The sequence below is a fragment of the Aethalodelphis obliquidens genome, unplaced genomic scaffold, assembly GCF_003676395.1.
Source record: "Aethalodelphis obliquidens isolate GAN/ISIS:26980383/991018 unplaced genomic scaffold, ASM367639v1 scaffold11, whole genome shotgun sequence".
Lineage (NCBI taxonomy): Eukaryota > Metazoa > Chordata > Mammalia > Artiodactyla > Delphinidae > Aethalodelphis > Aethalodelphis obliquidens.
Window position 1 is genome coordinate 17,975,805 of NW_020837955.1, and position 21,814 is coordinate 17,997,618.

General features: G+C 38.4%; 1 long non-coding RNA gene across 2 annotated transcripts; it reads right to left on the bottom strand.

Moving 5' to 3' along the window:
- Window positions 1-6,341: 6,341 nt before the first annotated feature.
- LOC113623318 (uncharacterized) lies at window positions 6,342-18,000 on the bottom strand. Of its 2 annotated transcripts, none has more exons than XR_003433888.1 (3): window positions 17,949-18,000; window positions 8,992-9,068; window positions 6,342-6,482 (listed from the first exon to the last, which is right to left on the bottom strand). It is a non-coding gene; the product is annotated as an uncharacterized LOC113623318 (long non-coding RNA). The 2 variants fall into 2 exon arrangements; XR_003433889.1 differs by lacking the exon at window positions 17,949-18,000 and adding an exon at window positions 10,620-10,672.
- Between the last annotated feature and the right edge of the window lie 3,814 nt (window positions 18,001-21,814).

Here is a 21,814-nt window from a genome sequence, read left to right on the forward strand (position 1 = left end):
TGAGTTCTCTAGGAAATAAGAGCACAACTGACTGACTAAGCCCATCTATCTCCTTGAGGAGCTTACTAAACAGACCTCTATTCGGTGTTTCCTCCAGCCCAGTATGGGCAAAGACTTGATGACCCAACAGATTTGTAATTCCGTAGTACGAGACTGCATTGTCTCCCTTCCATGTACTTATTGATCATCCCAGTTAGGGAACAGGGGTGATCTGTCTAACTTTGGTATCATTCAGAACTGAGTTCTAATCTAAGCAACAACTCATCAATTATGGGACATTAAAAAAATTACCTAACCTTTCTGAACCTTTATTTATAACAGGAGATAGTCATACCTGCCTCTGAAGACTATAGAAGACTCAAATGAGGTGATTTAGTGTCCTTACACCCTGCCTGGCACATCATGATTAATAAATGGTATTTATTAATAGTAGTAGTAGTAGCCCACTACCTTGATCTCTAGAGCACCTGCGTAATCTAAGGACTCTCTACATGATTTTTTCATGTCCTAATGCCCTGTTTTGAGGAAAACTGCTCATCCTTGCCTCCAATAACCAGTTAAAAAAGTAAATACGGAAAGTGTCCTTCCTGCCTCTGAATCATAGCAGGTAGATAAAATAAATATATTTAGCAGTCCTTAATCCCCCCATCATTAGTGTTAGAATGATACAGTTGGAACTTACCTTAACAGGAGTTTTCAAGTTTGGTAAGCGAGTGAATCCTCCGGAGCACATATTAAAAGCACAGTTTCCTAGGCTACTTCTCGAGATTCTGATTAAGTAAACCTGGTGTGGAGCCCAGGCATCTTCACTTTAACCCTTAGATCACACTTTGAAAAACATGGCCTCAGAAATAACTTAGTCCCAGGTGATGAATATTAACTAAACTTACTGTGGTAATCCTTTTGCAATATATACGTGTATCAAATCATCATGTTGTACACCTTAAACGTATACAATGTTATATGTCAATTATACCTCAATAAAACTGGGGGAACAATTACCCAGTCCCAGGGTATCAAGCTCAAAAGCTTTCAGAAGCCAAGCAATCATGCACATATAAGAAGGGACGGGGTGTGGGATAAACATGGTGTGATGCTTACAAAATGGAACTGGAAAGTGCATGCCCTACCTATCTTCTTTTCTTTTTTATAATTAAGTTCCAAAGCATTTGGAACCAATTTGCTAGGCAAATGAAATTTGTCTGAGAATTCTCTGAGCACAGAAAGGTGAAATGACTTGCTCATTATCGCTGGAGTAGTGGTGGAGCTGGGCCCAGAGCCTCACTTTGTGAACATCCTTTTTACTGTGCCATGATACAGTCTCATGAGTGGAACTCAACAGTCTCCTTCTTCTTTGCCTGAGACTAAATCTCATACCCAGTTGGAGAAAAGGAAAAACAGTATTGAGAGAGCCCAGCTCAGAGGGTGACTCTAGCCTAGACTATTCCCTCGAAGAGAATTTTCTTAGAGCAAAGTGGCCTAGAGTTCATGGAGGAGGTCTTCACCCAGTGGTCCTGAGTGCCAAGACCTCTCAAACTGCAGACAAATACCTGCCATCAGTTATTTTTTGATGGACCTTAACACCACTTAAATGTTTATTTTCAAAGCAACCAGAAGCAGTTTGTCTCCTTCCTGAGAGAACTATCCACCTGGTAATGGTGATCTACAGAGCCAGGGAAAGAGAAGGTCAGATCAAGTGGGGGAAGGGAACAATGTCAGGAAGTTGCAGAAAGTAAGACACCATATTTTGAAACACTACACACTTATCTTGTAAAACTTCAGGAAAACCAACATCCCATAAAAATAAGTAACAGAAAAGTATCAAGATTAAATCCAGTAGGGCTTCCCTGGTGGCACAGTGGTTAAGAATCCACCTGCCAATGCAGGGGACACCAGTTCAAGCCCTGGTGCGGGAAGATCCCACATGCTGTGGAGCAACTAAGCCTATGCACCACAACTACTGAGCCTGTGCTCTAGAGCCCACGTGCCACAGCTACTGAGCCTGAGTGCCACAACTACTGAAGCCCCCACGCCTAGAGCCCGTGATCCACAACGAGAGAAGCCACCACAATGAGAAGCCCACGCACCGCAACGAAGAGTAGCTCCCACTCGCTGCAACTAGAAAAAGCCCAGGCACTGCAACAAAGACCCAACGCAGCCAAAAATAAATAAATAAATAAATAAATAAATGTTTAAAAAAGATAAAGCATTTAGGACAATGTCTGGCATATATTGAATAGAAAGCACTCAATAAGGGTGAGTTATTATTATAAAAAATTTTTTTTAAAGATTAAATCCAATAAAAGTTATTATAAGGAGAATGAGAAGCAGATAACATTTTTACAGACAATGAAAATGAAAGCACACCAGAACACATTAAAGCTATTATATTCTGCTTCAAAACAAACCAAAAAACATTCTTAAATGATACAAGACATAAAAGAATAGTAGAAATCAGAAATAGAAATACTCAGAAATAAAGTGACAGAACTTATGAAAGAATTAGAAATAAAAGAAAAAAATTCAGAAACAAAGACTGAACAACCAGGAACACCAGAGTGAACAAACATAACAGATAACACCTTAAGAGAAATAGAAGGTGAAAAAGAGGGAAATTTTAAAAACCAAAAAGAAATATAAAATATCAAAGAGAAAGTGACAAACATATATATTTTTTTGGCCGCCCTGCGCAGCTTGTGGGACTTTAGTTCCCCAACCAGGGATCGAACCAGGGCACTTGGCAGTGAGAATGCAGAGTCCTAACCACTAGACCACCAGGGAATTCCCAGAAAGTGACAAATATTAAAGACAAACTAAGAACATCCAACATACAGATGATAGCTTTATATTGTCATAGTTGGGAGAGATCCCAACTATATTGGGAATATAAATGTTTAAAAATTTTAAACTTTTTTAGTTTATCTTAAACTAAGAAGGATTACAAGTTCATTCAATGATCTTGAAGTTTTTCACTGATTAGAACCTAAGTTCCCCTTTCCCAGGAAAGGTATGCTTTAGCTAGTTTCAAAAAAGAACACTCAGGATAAAGGATCCCATCCCCTATATCTTGGACTGATCTAGATTTTCTGTGTCCTATAGCTTATACAATTTGGGGAGCCATCTAAGAAGAAGAATACAAAAATGTCTTATTTTTATAAATTTTACAAAAACATATGGCAGTTCAAGGGGCTCTAATTTAGTCTTATGGGAAATCCACCTCTGCCCATATCTACTTCTAATACCTACTTCTACTTCTAAGAATAGGCTGTCTTCTAACTTTTTTTAAGTGATTTTTTAAAATATTTTTTTTAAGAGCAGGTTTATGTTCACAACAAAATTACAAGAAAGGTACAGAGATTTCCCATATGCCCCTGTCCCCACATGTGCATAGGCTCTCCTATTATCAACATCTCCCATCAGATCGGAGATGAATCTACATAAATGAATCTACATTGACACATCATAATCACCCAAACTCAACAGTTTACATTAGGGTTCACTCCAGGGTTTCTATGGGTTTGGATAAATGTATAATGATATGTATTCATCATTATAGTATCATACAGAGTAATTTCACAGCCCTAAAAAGCCTCTGTGTTCCACCTATTCATCTCTCCCTTCCAATCCCTGGCAACCACTGATTTTAGTCTCCATAGTTTCGCCTTTTCCAGAATGTCATATAGTTGGAAGCATACAGCATGTAACCTTTTCAGATTGGCTTCTTTTACTTAGTAATATGCATTTAAGGTTCCTCCATGCCTTTTTATGGCTTGATTGTGCATTTCTTTTTAAAGCTGAATAATATTCCATTGTCTGGATGTAACACAGTTATTTATCCATTCACCTATTGAAGGACATCTTGGTTGCTTCCAAGTTTTGGCAGTTATGAATAAAGCTGCTATAAATATTTGTATGCAGGTTTTTGTGTGGACATAGTTTTCAGTTCCTTTGGGTTGCTGGATCATATGGTAAGAGTATGTTTAGTTTTGTAAGAAACTGCCAATTTGTCTTTCAATGTAACTGTACCATTTTGCATCCCTACTAGTAATGAATGAGAGTTCCTGCTGCTCTACACCTTCACCAGCATTTGGTGTTGTCAGTGTCCCCAGGTAGCTGGAAGAAATGTAAAATGGTCACTGCTGGTAGAAATGTAAGATGATATTACCACTTTGGAAAAGTTTGTCAGTTTCTTAAAATGTTAAGCTGCACCTACCATGTGAACCAGTCATTCCATTTCTAAGTATTTACCCCAAATAAATGAAAGTACATGTGCACACAAAGACTTGTATTAAATGTTAACAGCAGCTTTCTTTGTAAAAACTAAGAACTGGAAACAATCCTTATGACCATCTACAGGTAAATGGGTAAACAAAATGTGGTATATTCATACAATGGAATACTACTCAGCAAAAAAAAGAGAAATGAACTGTTGATTAATGAACAACTTGGAAGAACCTCAAAAACATTATACTGAATAAAATAACACAGAGAGAAAGAGTACATCCTGTATATGATTCCATCTATATAAAATTCTAGAAAATGAAAACTAATCTATAGTGATAGAAAGATCAGCGGTTGCTTATAAAATGTGATAGGAAGCTGGGGAGGGGTAGAAGTTGATAACACTGCCTTGTATAATTGAAATTTGCTAAGAGTAGAACTTAAGTGTACTCCCACACACAAAAAAGATGACTATGTGAGGTGATGGATGTGTTAATTAACGAATTCGAGGAAGCTTTTCATATGTATGTCAAATCATCAAGATGTACATTTTAAATATCTTACAATTTTATTTGTCAATTATACCTCAATATGGCTGAATTACAAAAAAAAAGAAGAGAGAGAGAGACTAGGAATGACAGGTAAGGAAGGGATAACCATGACTAGTGGGAAACACACCAAAAAAATACCCTCACAGGGAGCCATCCAGGCTGGTGCTCAAAAAACCTGGGTAGCTAAACAATACAGGCAGTGGCTAGGCAAGAAGCCATTTAAAGCCATAGGTGAGGTGTCATTTCATCACTCTTCCTCTAGCACATTGGCAGAGGTATGATCACTTGAGTAAGGACAGCTTTGTGTATTGCTTGGTGCTTATTTTTTTAAAAATATGAAACATATTTCTTCAGAAGTCCAGAGCAAAATAAAACCCCAGAGGGTTTCTTGGAGGGCTGGCTTTTGGACAGGCTGATATGGTCATTAGATACCATGTTTCACTCTTGCAGGACTTAAGCTGAATAATCCCCATCGGTCACCTGGACTTGCCCTATAATTCACCAAACTAAGGCATTCTTCTCTGTCTCTCCAGACTGTCCTTTGGCAGATTGCTGTTGCTGACACAGAATAGCTTGCCTTTATTACTCCTTCCTTTATTTTGTTTCCTCTTTTTTCATAAAAATTGTGGTAAAAAGATACATAACATAAAATTTATCATCTTAACCATTTTAAGCGTACAGTTCAGAAATGTTAAGTAAATTCTCATCATTGTGAATTATTATTTCTTCTTGCCCCAAACCATCTCCTTTTCTGTACTCCACTTTCTCTTAACAGCATCCTAGTCATCCGATTCAAAATCTCAAAAACAACCTTTGCCTACTTTTCTTCCACTTACTAATTCCAATCAGTTCCATTTGTAACTTGTGTTGAAGGCTGTAAGTCAGCCTCCAAAATGTTTCTCATCAGTTCCTTCCTTTCCCACCTCTATCTCTATCTTAGTCTAAAGTAAAGCTTTATTCTTTTTTTTTTTAACTTATTTATTTATGGCTGCGTCGGGTTTTGGTTGCTGCGCGCGGGCTTTCTCTAGTTGCGGTGAGCAGGGGCTACTCTTCATTGCAGTGTGCGGGCTTCTCGTTGCGGTGGCTTCTCTTGTTGCGGAGCATGGGCTCTAGGCACGTGGGCTTCAGTAGTTGCGGCACACGGGCTCAGTAGCTGTGGCTCGTGAGCTCAGTAGTTGTGGCTCACAGGCTCTAGAGCGCAGGCTCAGTAGCTGTGGCGCTCGGGCTTAGTTGCTCCGCAGCATGTGGGATCTTCCCCGACCAGGGCTCGAACCGTGTCCCCTTCATTGGCAGGCAGATTCTTAACCACCGCGCCACCAGGGAAGCCCAAGCCTTATTACTTCTTTCCTGGGTAATTGCAAGAGTTTTATAAGTGATTCTCTTATCTCCAGGATCTCTCCGCTTTGATCCATTATTTACCAAATTAACTTTTTTTTTTTTTTTGCGGTATGCGGGCCTCTCCCTGTTGTGGCCTCTCCCGTTACAGAGCACAGGCTCCGGACGCGCAGGCTCAGCGGCCATGGCTCATGGGCCTAGCCACTCCACGGCATGTGGGATCTTCCCGAACTGGGGCACGAACCTGTGTCCCCTGCATCAGCAGGCAGACTCTCAACCACTGCGCTACCAGAGAAGCCTACCAAATTAACATTTTTAATAAAAGTTTTTAATCATACGTATTCCTCTGTTCAGAAAAATCTTCCATGACTCCCCCTACAAAATAAAATATGGTGTCCTTAGCCTATTATACAAGGTTCTGCATGATGTGCCATAAATTATCTTTCCAGCATTATCACTAATAAGCTATGACTGCAGAGGACTGAGAAGAAGAAAAGGGTCTTTGTCAATGTACAAAGCAGAGAATGCATCTCCATCGAGGCCATTCCATAACACCAGTATGACACTGATTTCATCAGTGCTCTCGTTTTAAAGAATGTCTTTCCCATCTGCAAACAATGTTAAGTGTACAAGCCACTGTGAAATCATAGGCACTAAAAGTTAAACTTTTGTGTTTCTTGCATGCCTACATTATTTGTTTTTTGAAATAAAAAATTAATTTCCTCTGAAAATCATAGAACCAATGTATTGGAAAAAATCTTTGGATCTACTTTTCTTTACATCTGCTGCTAACATCATTGGCCAAGCCACCATCGTCTTCCACCTGGACCTCCACAGCAGTCTCCTAAATGGTTTTCCCTGCTTCTATTCTATCATTCTTCTAATGCATTCTTCACACAACAGCCAGAATACATTTTTCAATAATATAAACCATATCACAATACTCCCCTCTTAAAACCTTCCTACGGCTTCCCATTTCTCTTAGAATCAAATCCAAATATCTTGAAGGCTCTTCCTGATTTAGTTTATTCTACCTCTTTGACCTTATCTCCAACTATTCTCCCCATCTTTGCTTACTATGCTTCAGCCTTACAGGTCTTCTTTTCGTTCCATAAACCTGCCCAACTTGTTCCTACCTCTGGACCTTTGCATCTACTGTTCCATTCACTGGACTGCTCCTCCGTGGATCCATGCGAGATGCCTCTTTCCTGTCTTTCATGTCTCATTTCATACATCCCCTCTGCAGAAATGCCTTCCATCACCACCTGATCTAAAGTAGGTCTCTAGTCATTTCTTATTAATTATCTTGCTTTATAGCACGTATCATCTGAAATTGCTTTGTCATTTATTCATTATCCATCTCCCCCACCATCACCACCTCTGTAATGTAAGTCCTATGACAAAGAGTTCATTCCTACTTTTTGAGAGCTGTATCCCTTGTGCATAGAAGAGCATCTAGAACAACACAGCCACTCATTATATATGTGTTGAATGAATGAATGAACCACCTTCAAGCAGTTTGAAAAGAGAGCAGATTGTACTCTCTTTAAATATCTCCAGAGAAGATCTCACCATTTTTCTGAAAATGAATTCCAGCATCAATATCTTTTAGTTGTCAGAACAGTCTTCCTAATATCCAGACTAAATCCTTTCTAAAGCAATTGCTGTCTTTTCCCATTTGGTCCTCAATAGAATCATTAAATTGTCTTTTTATAGTCAGGAATAAATTTGTTATTAGGCCCTCTTAATACCAGTTTTACTCTTCACATTTTCTAACATTGTTGTTCTCTTTTGTCCTTGTCAAATTCTCTGTCTCAGGCTTCATCTGTGAGCCCAATATTGGACACAAACACTACTGCTTGAAATAATGCCTACATAAGAAAAACTCAACTTATAAGTACCTGCCTTAAAAAGAGCAGTCCTCATGTCACCCCCACCTCTTTCTTAATCTCTTTTTTGATAGGTTCTACATGTGTTTTTATAAGAGACTTTTGTGAAAATCCTTGGAGTTTTCAAGAATCTGTAAGTTCAAATGAGAAGTGAAATAGCTAAAGGACACACATCCTAGAAAAGCTCCTAAACTTGACTGGCTCATCTGTGGTTTAGCTTAAACTCCACACAAAGCATGTTACAGGCACAAGGTCTAGGATTCCAACAACCCAGAAGAAGGTTGAATGGATAACAGTGAAAGCACAGTTTAGTGAGAAGTTACTAAGACTAAAAGTGAGCTTTGGGGGTAAAGCTCTTCAAAGTTGAGATGGGGAAAAAGTAAACAGAACCGAGGAACCTTTAAACTAGATGATATTCAAGAATGTGGCATAGTTATTTACAGTAGCCAAGACATGGAAGCAAGCTAAATGTCCATCGACAGATAAATGGATAAAGAAGATGTAGTGTATATATATATATGTGTGTGTATATATACACACACACACACACACACACAATAGAGTACTACTCAGCCATAAAAAAGAATGAAATAATGCCATTTGCAACAACATAAATGGACCTAGAGATTATCATACTGAGTGAAGTAAGTCAGAAAGAGAAAGATAAATATCACTTATTTGTGGAATCTAAAATATGACACAAATGAACTTATCTGCAAAACAGAAACAGACTCACAGACATAGAGAACAGACATGTGGTTGCCAAGGGAGGGGGAGGGGAGTGATGGATTGAGAGTCTGGGATTAGCAGATGCAAACTATCATATAGAGAATGGATAAACAACAAGGTCCTATTCTATAGCACAGGGAACTATATTCAATATCCTGTGATAAACCATAATATAAAAGCATATGAAAAAGAATGCATAAATATGTATAACTAAATCACTTTGCTGTTTATGTCAATAAAATAAATTTTTTAAAAAAGAAACCCACCTTTAGGAATTCCCTGGTGGTCCAGTGGTTAGGACACTGCACCTTCACTGCTGATCTCTGGTCATGGACCTAAGATTCTGCAAGTAGTGTGGCCAAAAAAAAAAGAGAAAAGAAACCCACCTTTAGAAACAGCACAGCGTAGCTGCAGAACACCCAAGACAAAAAGACTGTCTTAAAAGCAGACAGAAAGTCACTACTTTCAAAAGAAAGATTATTAGATTTACAGCTGACATTTCAGAAGGAACAATGGAAGCCAGAAAACAATAACATATTTATATGCTCAAATAAAATAATTATAAAGCTAGAATATATATTTAGTAAAGCTATCTTTCAAAAACAAGAATGAAACAAAAATATTTCAAACAAAAACTGAGTTTGCCAACACACTACAGGAATTCTAAAGGTTGTAATGCAGGTAGAAGGAAAATGATGTTTTTTGAGACCACAGATAAACTAATTAGCAAAGAAAGTGGTAAATACGTGGGTGACTCTAAAAAAACAATAACTAGATTAAATAATAATGACAATGTCTTATGGGGTTTAAATAAAACAAGACGGAATTAAAGTGCATGAAAATAATAGCATATAAATTGGAAGGAAGATAATTGGAGTCAAAGCTTTCTACAGTCTTTTTTTTTTTGGCCTCTCCCGTTGCGGAGCACAGGCTCCGGACACACAGGCTCAGCGGCATGGCTCACGGGCCCAGCTGCTCCGCGGCATGTGGGATTTTCCCAGACCGGGGCACAAACCCGTGTACCCTGCATCGGCAGGTGGACTCTCAACCACTGCGCCACCAGGGAAGCCCTTCTACAGTCTTTTATTGGCAGGTGTGGTTTACACTGATTACCTTGGGACTTTGAAAAGTTGAATATGGATAATAAAATTTCAAGGGTAAACACTAAAAGAACAGAGAAAGTGTATGATTTCTAAGTTACTACAGGGAAATAAGGAATGAAAAAATATTCAATCCCTTTAAAAGAGGCAAGAAAAGATAGAAAAAGATACATGTGGGGAAGGTGGAACAGATAAAAATCACATAGAAGGAAATTCAAATATGTCGGTAATCATAGTAAATGGATTAAACAATCCCAGTTAAAGCAAAGATAGATTGATTAAAAGTAAATTTATCTATATGAGTTTTTACAAGAGAGACATAAATCATAAGGACACAGAAAGTTTTGAAGTAAAAAGATGGAAAAAAATACCAGGCCAACAGTAACAACAACTATATTAATATCTGACAAACTTTAAAGCAAAAAAGCATTACTTAAGATAAAGAAGATCAATTCATCAAGAAGTTTTAACAATTCTGAAGAACGTAATTCACAATTTAATCTAATGGACATACCTAGAAGATACCCAACATTACAAAGTATATATTCTCTAGAATTCAAAAATATGTAGAACTGAGTGACATAAATACACCACACATGTGACACAGCTAAAGCAGTACCTGAAAGGTAATTTAGAACATCAAATGATTTTGAAAAGAAGATGATCACAATAGGGCTGCTGTGTGCCCCCAGCAGGGCAGTTGGCTTCCCCCAGAGCAAGTGATCCAAGAATGAGAACAAAATGTCATACAACTTAAGAGAACAAAATGTCATACAACTTAAGAAGTTACAGACCTTCAAGATGGCAGAGGAGTAAGACGTGGAGATCACCTTCCTCCCCACAAATGCATCAGAAATACATCTACATGTGGAACAGCTCCTACAGAACACCTACTGAACGCTGGCAGAAGACCTCAGACCTCCCAAAAGGCAAGAAACTCCCCATGTACCTGGGTAGGGCAAAAGAAAAAAGGAAAAACAGAGACAAAAGATTAGGGACGGGACCTGCACCTCTGGGAGGGAGCTGTGAAGGAGGAGAAGTTTCCACACACTAGGAAGCCCCTTCACTGGCGGAGACGGTGGCTGGGCGGGGAGCGGGGAGGGAAGCTTCAGAGCCACGGAGGAGAGCGAAACAACAGGGGTGCAGAGGGCAAGTGGAGAGATTCCCTCACAGAGGATCGGTGCCGAGCACTCACCAGCCTGAGAGGCTTGTCTGCTCAGCCGCCGGGACGGGCAGGGGCTGGGAGCTGAGGCTCGGGCTTCGGAGGTCAGACCCCAGGGAGAGGACTGGGGTTTGCTGCGTGAACACAGCGTGAAGGGGGCTAGTGCGCCACAGCTAGCCGAGAGGGAGTCCGGGAAAAAGTCTGGAGCTGCCGAAGAGGCAAGAGACCACTGTTTCCGGGTGCGTGAGGAGACGGAATTCAGAGCACCGCTTAAACGAGCTCCAGATATAGGCGCGAGCCATGGCTATCAGCGCAGACACCAGAGACGGGCATGAGACGCTAAGGCTGCTGCTGGAGCCACCAAGAAGCCTGTGTGCAAGCACAGGTCACTGCTCTCACCTCCCCTCCTGGGAGCCTGTGCAGCCCGCCACTGCCAGCGTCCCATGATCCAGGGACAACTTCCGCGGAAGAACACACGGCGCCTTAGGCTGGTGCAACGTCACGCCGGCGTCTGCCGCTGCAGACCCGCCGCGCACTCCGTGCCCCTCCCTCCCCCCCGGCCTGAGTGAGCCAGAGCCCCCGAATCAGCGGCTCCTTTAACCCTGTCCTGTCTGAGCGAAGAACAGACGCCCTCAGGTGACCTACACGCAAAGGCAGGGCCAAATCCAAAGCTTTCTTGTGAACCCCAGGAGCTGTGCGAACAAAGACGAGAAAGGGAAATTTCTCCCAGCAGCCTCAGGGGCAGCGGATTAAAGCTCCACAATCAACTTGATGTACCCTGCATCTCTGGAATACCTGAATAGACAGCGAATCATCCCAAAATTGAGATGGTGGACTCTGGGAGCAACTGTAGACTTGGGGTTTGCTTCCTGCATCTAATTTGTTCCTGGCTTTAGGTTTATCTTCGTTTAGTATTTAGAGTTTATTATCATTGGTAGATTGGTTTATTGATTTAGTTGCTCTCTTCCTCCTTTCTTTATATATATATATATTTTTTCCTTTTTCTCTTTTTGTGAGTGTGTATGTTTATGCTTCTTTGTGTGATTTTGTCTGTATAGCTTTGCTTTTACCATTTGTCCTAGGGGTCTGTCTATTGGGTTTTTTTTTAAGTATAGTTTTTAGGACTTGTTATCAGTGGTGGATTTGTTTTTTGGTTTTGTTGCTCTCTTCTTTCTTTCTTCTTTTGTCTTTTTTTATTACTTTAAAATTTTTTATTTTTAATAATTATTTTTTATTTTAGTAACTTTTTTCTTTCTTTCTTTCTTTCTTCTTCTTCTCTCTCTCTCTCTCCTCCCTTCCTTCCTTCCTCCTTCCTTCCTTCCTTCCTTCCTTTCTTCCTTTCTTTCTTTCTTTTCTTTCTTTCTCCCTTTTCTTCTGAGCCATGTGGCTGACAGGGTCTTGGTGCTCCAGCCAAGATGTCAGGCCTGTGCCTCTGAGGTGGGAGAGCCGAGTTCAGGACATTGGTCCACCAGAGACCTCCTGGCTCCACATAATATCAAACGGCAAAAGCTCTCCCAAAGATCTTCATCTCAACGCTAGGACCCAGCTCCACTCAAAGACCAGCAAGCTACAGTGCTGGACACCCCATGCCAAACAACTAGCAAGACAAGAACACAACCCCACCCATTAGCAGAGAGGCTGCCTAAAATCATAATAAGGTCACAGACACCCCAAAACACACCACTAGACGTGGTCCTGCCCACCAGAAAGACAAGATCCAGCCTCATCCACCAGAACACAGGTACCAGTCCCCTCCAGCAGGAAGCCTACACACCCACTGAAACAACCTTAGCCACTGGGGGCAGACACCATAAACAATGGGAACTACAACTCCTTTTTGCAGCCTGCAAAAAGGAGACCCCAAACACAGTAAGTGAAGCAAAATGAGAAGACAGAGAAACACACAGCAGATGAAGGAGCAAGGTAAAAACCCACCAGACCAAACAAATGAAGAGGAAATAGGCAGTCTACCTGAAAACGAATTTAGAATAATGATAGTAAGGATGATCCAAAATCTTGGAAATAGAATGGAGAAAATACAAGAAACATTTAACAAGGACCTAGAAGAACTAAAAAGCAAACAAACAATGATGTACAACACAATAAATGAAATTTAAAATTCTCTAGAAGGAATCAATAGCAGAATAACTGAGGCAGAAGAACAGATAAGTGACCAGGAAGATAAAATAGTGGAAATAACTACTGCAGAGCAGAATAAAGAAAAAAGAATGAAAAGAATTGAGGACAGTCTTACAGACCTATGGGACAACATTAAATGCACCAACATTCAAATTATAGGGGTCCAAGAAGAAGAAGAGAAAAAGAAAGGGGGGCTTCCCTGGTGGCGCAGTAGTTGAGAGTCCACCTGCTGATGCAGGGCACGTGGGTTTGTGCCCCGGTCCGGGAGGATACCACATGCCGCGGAGCAGCTGGGCCCGTGAGCCATGGCCGCTGAGCCTGTGCGTCCAGAGCCTGTGCTCCACAATGGGAGAGGCCCGCGTACCGCAAAAAAAAAAAAATGGACTGAGAAAATATTTGAAGAGATTATAGTTGAAAACTTCCCTAATATGGGAAAAGAAGTAGTCAGTCAAGTCCAGGTAGCGCAGAGAGTCCCATACAGGATAAATTCAAGGAGAAACACGGCAAGACACATATTAATCAAACTATCAAAAATTAAATACAAAGAAAAAATATTAAAAGCAGCAAGGGAAAAACAACAAATAACATAAAAGGGAATCCCGATAAGTAACAGCTGATCTTTCAGCAGAAGCTCTGCAAGCCAGAAGGGAGTGCCAGGACATATTTAAAGTGATGAAAGGGAAAAACCTACAACCAAGATTACTCTACCCAGAAAGGATCTCATTCAGACTCGACAGAGAAGTTAAAACCTTTGCAGACAAGCAAAAGCTAAGAGAATTCAGCACCACCAAACCAGCTTTACAACAAATGCTAAAGGAACTTCACTACACAGGAAACACAAGAGAAGGAAAAGACCTACAATAACAAACCCAAAACAATCAAGAAAATGGTAACAGGAACATACATATCAATAACTACCTTAAATGTAAATGGATTAAATGCTCCAACCAAAAGACAGACTGGTTGAATGGATACAAAAACAAGACCTGTATATATGCTGTCTACAAGAGACCCACTTCAGACCTAGGGACACATACAGACTGAAAGTGAGGGGATGGAAAAAGATATTCCACGCAAATGGAAATCAAAAGAAAGCTGGAGTAGCAATTCTCATATCAGACAAAAGAGACTTAAAAATAAAGACTATTACAAGAGACAAAGAAGGACACTCACTACATAATGATCAAGGGATCAATCCAAGAAGAAGACATAACAATTGTAAATATTTATGCACCCAACATAGGAGCACCTCAATACATAAGGCAAATGCAAACAGCCATAAAAGGAGAAATCGACAGTAACACAGTCATAGTAGGGGACTTTAACACCCCACTTTCACCAATGGACAGATCATCCAAAATGAAAATAAATAAGGAAACACAAGCTTTAAATGATACATTAAACAAGATGGACTTAATTGACATTTATAGGACATTCCATCCTATAAGACAAACCCACAGCCAACATCATTCTCAATGGTGAAAAACTGAAACCATTTCCTCTAAGATCAGGAACAACACAAGGTTTTCCACTCTCACCACTATTATTCAACATAGTTTTGGAAGTTTTAGCCACAGCAATCAGAGAAGAAAAAGAAATAAAAGGAATCCAATTTGGAAAAGAAGAAGTAAAGCTGTCACTGTTTACAGATGACATGATACTATACATAGAGAACCCTAAAGATGCTACCAGAAAACTACTAGAGCTAATCAATGAATTTGGTAAAGTAGCAGGATGCAAAATTAATGCACAGAAAGTTCTTGCATTCCTATACACTAATGATGAAAAATCTGAAAGAGAAATTAAGGAAACACTCCCATTTACCATTGTAACAAAAAGAATAAAATACCTAGGAATAAACCTACCTAAGGAGACAAAAGACCTGTATGCAGAAAACTGTAAGACACTGATGAAAGAAATTAAAGATGATACAGAGAGATATACCATGTCTTGGATTGGAAGAATCAACATTGTGAAAATGACTATACTACCCAAAGCAAACTACAGATTCAATGCAATCCCTATCAAAATACCAATGACATTTTTCACAGAACTAGAACAAAATATTTCACAATTTGTATGGAAACACAAAAGACCCCAAATAGCCAAAGCCATCTTGAGAAAGAAATACAGAGCTGGAGGAATCAGACTCCTGGACTTCACACTATACTACAAAGCTACAGTAATCAAGGCAGTATGGTACTGGCACAAAAACAGAAATATAGATCAATGGAACAGGATAGAAGGCCCAGAGATAAACCCATGCATATATGGTCACTTTATTTTTGATAAAGGAGGCAAGAATATACAATGGAGAAATGACAGCCTCTTCAATAAATGGTGCTGGGAAAACTGGACAGCTACATGTAAAAGAATGAAATTAGAACACTCCCTAACACCATACACAAAAATAAACTGAAAATGGATTAAAGACCTAAATGTAAGGCCAGACACTATAAAACTCTTAGAGGAAAACATAGGCAGAACACTCTATGACATAAATCACAGCAAGATCCTTTTTGACCCACCTCCTAGAGAAATGGAAATAAAAACAAAAATAAACAAATGGGACCTAATGAAACTTAAAAGCTTTTGCACAGCAAAGGAAACCATAAACAAGACGAAAAGACAACCCTCAGAATGGGAGAAAATATTTGCAAATGAAGCAACTGACAAAGGATTAATTTCCAAAATTTACAAGCAGCTCATCCAGTTCAATATCAAAAAAACAAACAAACAAACAAACAACCCAATCCAAAAGTGGGCAGACGATCTAAGTGGACATTTCTCCAAAGAAGATATACAGATTGCCAACAAACACATAAAAGAATGCTCAACATCACTAATCATTAGAGAAATGCAAATCAAAACTACAATGAGGTATCACCTCACACCAGTCAGAATGGCCATCATCAAAAAATCTACAAACAATAAATGCTGGAGAGGGTGTGGAGAAAAGGGAACCCTCTTGCACTGTTGGTGGGAATGTAAATTGATACAGTGCCTATGGAGAACAGTACGGAGGTTCCTTAAAAAACTAAAAATAGAACTACCATACGACCCAGCAATCTCACTACCGGGCATATACCCTGAAAAACCATAATTCAAAAAGAGTCATGTACCACAATGTCATTGCGGCTCTATTTACAATAGCCAGGACATGGGAGCAACCTAAGTGTCCATCAAGAGATGAATGGATGGAGAAGATGTGGCACATATATACAGTGGAATATTACTCAGCCATAAAAAGAAACGAAAGTGAGTTATTTGTAGTGAGGTGGATGGACCTAGAGTCTGTCATACAGAGTGAAGTAAGTCAGAAAGAGAAAAACAAATACCATGTGCTAACACATATATATGGAATCTAAAAAAAAAAAAAAAGGTTATGAAGAACCTAGGGGCAGGACAGGAATAAAGACGCAGACGTAGAGAATGGACTTGAGGACATGGGGAGGGGGAAGGGTAACCTGGGACGAAGTGAGAGTGTGGCATGGACTTATAAATACTACCAAATGTAAAACAGATAGCTAGTGGGAAGCAGCCCCATAGCACAGGGAGATCAGCTCGGTGCTTTGTGACCACCTAGAGGGGTGGGATAGGGAGGGTGGGAGGGAGGGAGACACAAGAGGGAAGAGATATGGGGATATATGTATATGTATAGCTGATTCACTTTGTTATAAAGCAGAAACTAACACACCATTGTAAAGCAATTATACTCCAATAAAGATGTTAAAAAGGCCCCGCAAAACTTAAGAAGCAATGAAGACCCAACGCAGCCAAAAATAAATAATTAATTTTAAAAAATCTTATTTTATGGTAAAGCATTCAAAGTATTCCCTGCAATTTTATGAACAAGACTAAGGTTGCCACTATCATCACTTCTATTCGATATGGAACTAGAGGTCTTAGCTGACACAGAAAAACAAGAAACAGAAGGAAGAAACAGTCACTATTTTCAGATCATATGATGTGTTAACATAGAAAAGGCAAAAGAATATACCACAAAATATTAGAATTAAGGTGAATAATATTATGTTTCTGGATACAAAGCCAATGTAGAAAAATCAGTTGAATTTTTACACGTCAGCAACAATGTTAAAAAATGCAATTTAAAAAATGATCTCACAGTAGCATGAAAAATATGAAGTATTTCGGAATAAATTTAGCAAAATACATCTAAGACCTTGGAGGAGAATATTATTAAACTTCACTGAGTAACATTATAGAATAACTGAATAAATGGAGGGCTATATCACAGTCATGGACTCAGTGCTGTGAAGATGCCAGTTCTCCCCAAATGAATCTGTAGATCTGATAAATTCCAATCAAAATCCTAAAAGTGTTTTGGGAAGAGGGGAAAATTGACAAGGTGATTCTGAAGAACTAGATGGGAGGACTTGCCATACAAAATATAAATAATTACTATAAATCCCTAATAATTAAAATGTATCTTACTAACGTAGAGATAAAAAATGTAGCCAATAAAATAAAATAGCCCAGAAACAGACCCATGAATAAATGAAAACTTGACCTACAAAAGAGCTGGTAAAAAGGAGCAGTGAAGAAAGGATAGCTTTTTCTGATAAATGGTACTTTGTTATCCATATGAAAAGTAACTAAATTGGACCCCTACCTTACAAAAATCAATTCTTAGTGAATTCAGAATCTAAATATAAAGGGCAAACTATAATATTTTTAGAACACAATATCAGAGATTATCTTTTTTTAATGATTAAAAGTTTTTATTTTATTGTTTTTTGGCTGTGTTGGGTCTTCGTTGCGGTGCGCAGGCTTTCTCTAGTTGTGGCGAACAGGGGCTAACCTTTGTTGTGGTGCGTGGGCTTCTCACTGTGGTGGCTTCTCTTGTTGCGGAGCATGGGCTCTAGAGCATGTGGGCTTCAGTAGATGCGGCACGTGGGCTCAGTAGTTGTGGCTCACAGGCTTAGTTGCTCCGCGGCATGTGGGATCTTCCCGGATCAGGGACTGAACCCGTGTCCCCTGCATTGGCAGGCGGATTCTTAACCACTGTGCCACCAGGGAAGTCCCAGAGATTATCTTTATAACCTATGGGTAGGAAAGAATTCCTTAAACAAGACATAAAAGGTACAAGTTATTAATAATAACAACAACAACAACACTAAATTTCAGAGAATCTCAGATGCCAACAATTCTATGATGCACCACTACCTTAAGACAGGAAAAACATGCTAATTAAACTATAGGACAATGTTTTCTTACTAATTAGCATTTTTAATCTTATACTATTATAAACTTACTTAAACACAGATTTCATGTTCATGCATAAGGAAGAAAATTTGAGAGAAATAAGCTGATTAAAATATTCCTAAAATGTTTTCATACTCAGAGCCTGAATCTTACAAAGAGTTTTTGGCTTCATCCTTGACCTCCAACCCTATTGTCTGCACACTGCCATCAGGAACAAAGGTGATCAAAGCATTTCTTAAAGAGTATTCCATGTTATCAGTATATCTCCTATGGCTGCTGTAACAAATTACCACAAACATGGTGCTTAAAACAACATGCATTTATCCTCTTATATTTCTGGAGGCTAGAAGTCTGAAATCAGTTTCAACGGGCCAAAACCAAAGTGTGGTCAGGGCCATGTTCCCTCCAGAGGTTCTAGGGGAGAACATATTTCCTTGCCTTTTCCATCTTCTAGAGCTGTATTCCTTAGCTCGTGGCCTTTTCCTTCATCTTCAAAGCCAACAGCATAGCATTTTCAAATTTCTCTCTACTTCCATTGTCACATTGCCTTCTCCCTTCTGTCACTGCAGTCAAACCTCCCTCTGCCTCTCTCTTATAAAGACACTTGCTAATTTAGGGCCCACCCAGATAACCCAGGGTAATCTCACCATCTCAAAATCCTTAATTTAATCACATTTGCAAAGTAACCTTAGTTCCAGGTTAGGACCTGTATATCTTTGCTGGGGAGTGGGGGGAGCACTATTCAGCCTACCACAGATGCAAAAATGTGAAAAATGTGCATCTAAGAATTGACAAAATAAGATAAAATTGATAATATTAATATAGCTAATTTATGGAACACTTTAATATGACAGGTACTGTTCTATGAGCTTCACATATATTTACTTATTTGTTAAATTCAACACATATAAAAGACTATCTTTACCACCTAGGGTTAGGGAAGAAGTTCTTAAATAAGATATAAAAGGCACAAGCCATTAGTGATGATGATAATAGTAATATAAATAAATTACTATCAGTAATAATACTAAGTTTTATTAATTATAATTAAGAATTTCTATTAATCAAAAGCTACTATAAAGAAAGAGAAGTAAACATACCACAAAATTGGAGAAGGTATTGCTATGCATATAATTGAAAAAAGTTTAAAGTCCAATATATATAAAGAATTTATATATTTCATTAAAAGAGGAAAGACAAATAATCCAATAGAAAAAATAGGTGAAGACTTGAAAGTACACATCATAAAGAGCCCAGTAGAGTATAAAATGTTAGTTGGAATGTAAATTATTATAATTGTTTTGGAAAACAATTTAACATCATCTTGGAAAGTGAAAGATGCACTAACCCTATGATCATGGAATTCCACTTTAGGTATATATTCTAAAGAAACCGCTGTGCACGTGTACCAAAAGACATGTATAAGAACATTCACAGCACCACTGTTATGGACTAGCAAAAGATCTGACACAATCCAAATACTATCAACAGTAACATGGATAAATTATAAACTATTTATACAATTAAATACTCTATCACAGTGAAAATAAATCCATTACAGCTATGCATAGCTGCATGGATAATCTCAGGAATGTAATGTTAAGTGAAAAGAAAGCAAACTGCAGAAGAATATATACAGTATGATTTCACTAGTGTAAGTCCAAAAACACAAAACCAACATTGTTTAGGAATAAAACATGTGAATGGCAAAGGCATGCTAAAGAAAAAAATTCAAGATATTATTTATTTCTGAAGGGGGAGTAAAGGAGATGAGATTGGGATGAGGTATAAAGTATATTTCAAACATAATAGAATTATTCTATTATTTGTATTAAGCTACATAGGTGTGCAGTGTATCTTGTTTCTTTATTTTTAATGTATATTTATAAAATTTATTTTCAAATTAATTAATATCTAAAAGCAATTTTAAAAAGCTGATATAATAGTACATGTAAGGCTTATACCTACTTTTCAAACACAAATGAAATAGTCATATATATTGAAAGAAAATCCCAAGGAGTTTCAAAAAGTAATGATTTATCCTAATCACAATGCAATAAAATTAAAGACTAACAATTTTTTTTAAATAAATTTATTTATTTATTTTTGGCTGCGTTGGGTGGCACAGTGGTTAAGAATCCGCCTGCCAATGCAGGGCACATGGGTTCGAGCCCTGGTCCAGGAAGATCCTACATGCTGTGGAGCAGCTAAGCCCGTGCACCACAACTACTGAGCCTGCGCTCTAGAGCCCGTGAGCCACAACTACTGAGCCCGTGTGCCACAACTACTGAAGCCCGTGCACCTAGAGCCCGTGCTCCGCAACAAGAGAAGCCACTGCAATGAGAAGCCCGCGCACCACACTGAAGAGCAGCCCCCACTCGCCGCAACTGAAGAAAGCCCATGCGCAGCAACAAAGACCCAACACAGCCAAAAATAATTAATTAATTAATTAAAAAACAAATAAATAAATTTATTAAATAAATCCAATTGAAGTAGATGAAATTAGTAAAGATAAAAGCCAAAATGAAATAGAAAATAAATGATGGGAAGAAGCAACTCATAGAATAACAATCTGAATAACTGGTGATCAATAAAATGCAAATTAAAATGTGATACCATTTCACATTCACTAGATTGAAAAAATTAAAAATGTGAAAATAACCTTTATAGACTCTAAAGAATCTTCTATTCAATAAAAAAAAGAAAAAAATGTGAAAATACCAAATGTGGATAAAGATGTGAAGAAACAAGAAACCTCATATTGCTTAAGGGAATATAAATTTGTATAAATACTGTGGAAGAATTTTTGGCAGAATCTGGCAAAGTTGAAGAGCACTTTTTTGGGGTACCAACAATTACATTTATAGTTACGTATTTTATAGAAACTCTGATACAGGAGTTCCAGGAGACATGAATATCTGTGCCAGGAGTTCCAGGAGACATGAATATCTGTGTAAAAAATTCCTAAATATTCACCAGGAAAGAATGGATAAAAAAATTTGGTACATTCATGAAAGAAATGTTACACGGTGGTTTAAATGAAGAAACTAGGTTAAAACTAAAGACGAGGAAAACAAGGAAGATACAGAACAATACATGGCATATAATTGTATTTGTATAAATTTTGAAAACATTCAAAACAATGCTATATGTTATTTAAGAATACATATGTATGTAAAGTATAAAACATGCATGGGAATTATAAGCACCAAATTCAGAATAATGATATGTGTGGGGAGAGAATGAAAGGAATAGAATTGGGAGGAAGAACGTTAGGGATTTCAAATACATCTCTAATCCTTTATTTCTTTTTAAAAAATTAAGCAAGTAAAAAAAGGTTTGGATTTGATGGAGGTAGGATGGATACATATATTTGTTATGTTTTAGTTCTGAATGATATATTTTATAATATTTTAAATACTTTTAAATGACTCAAGAATATGTAGAAAACCTGAAGAGACT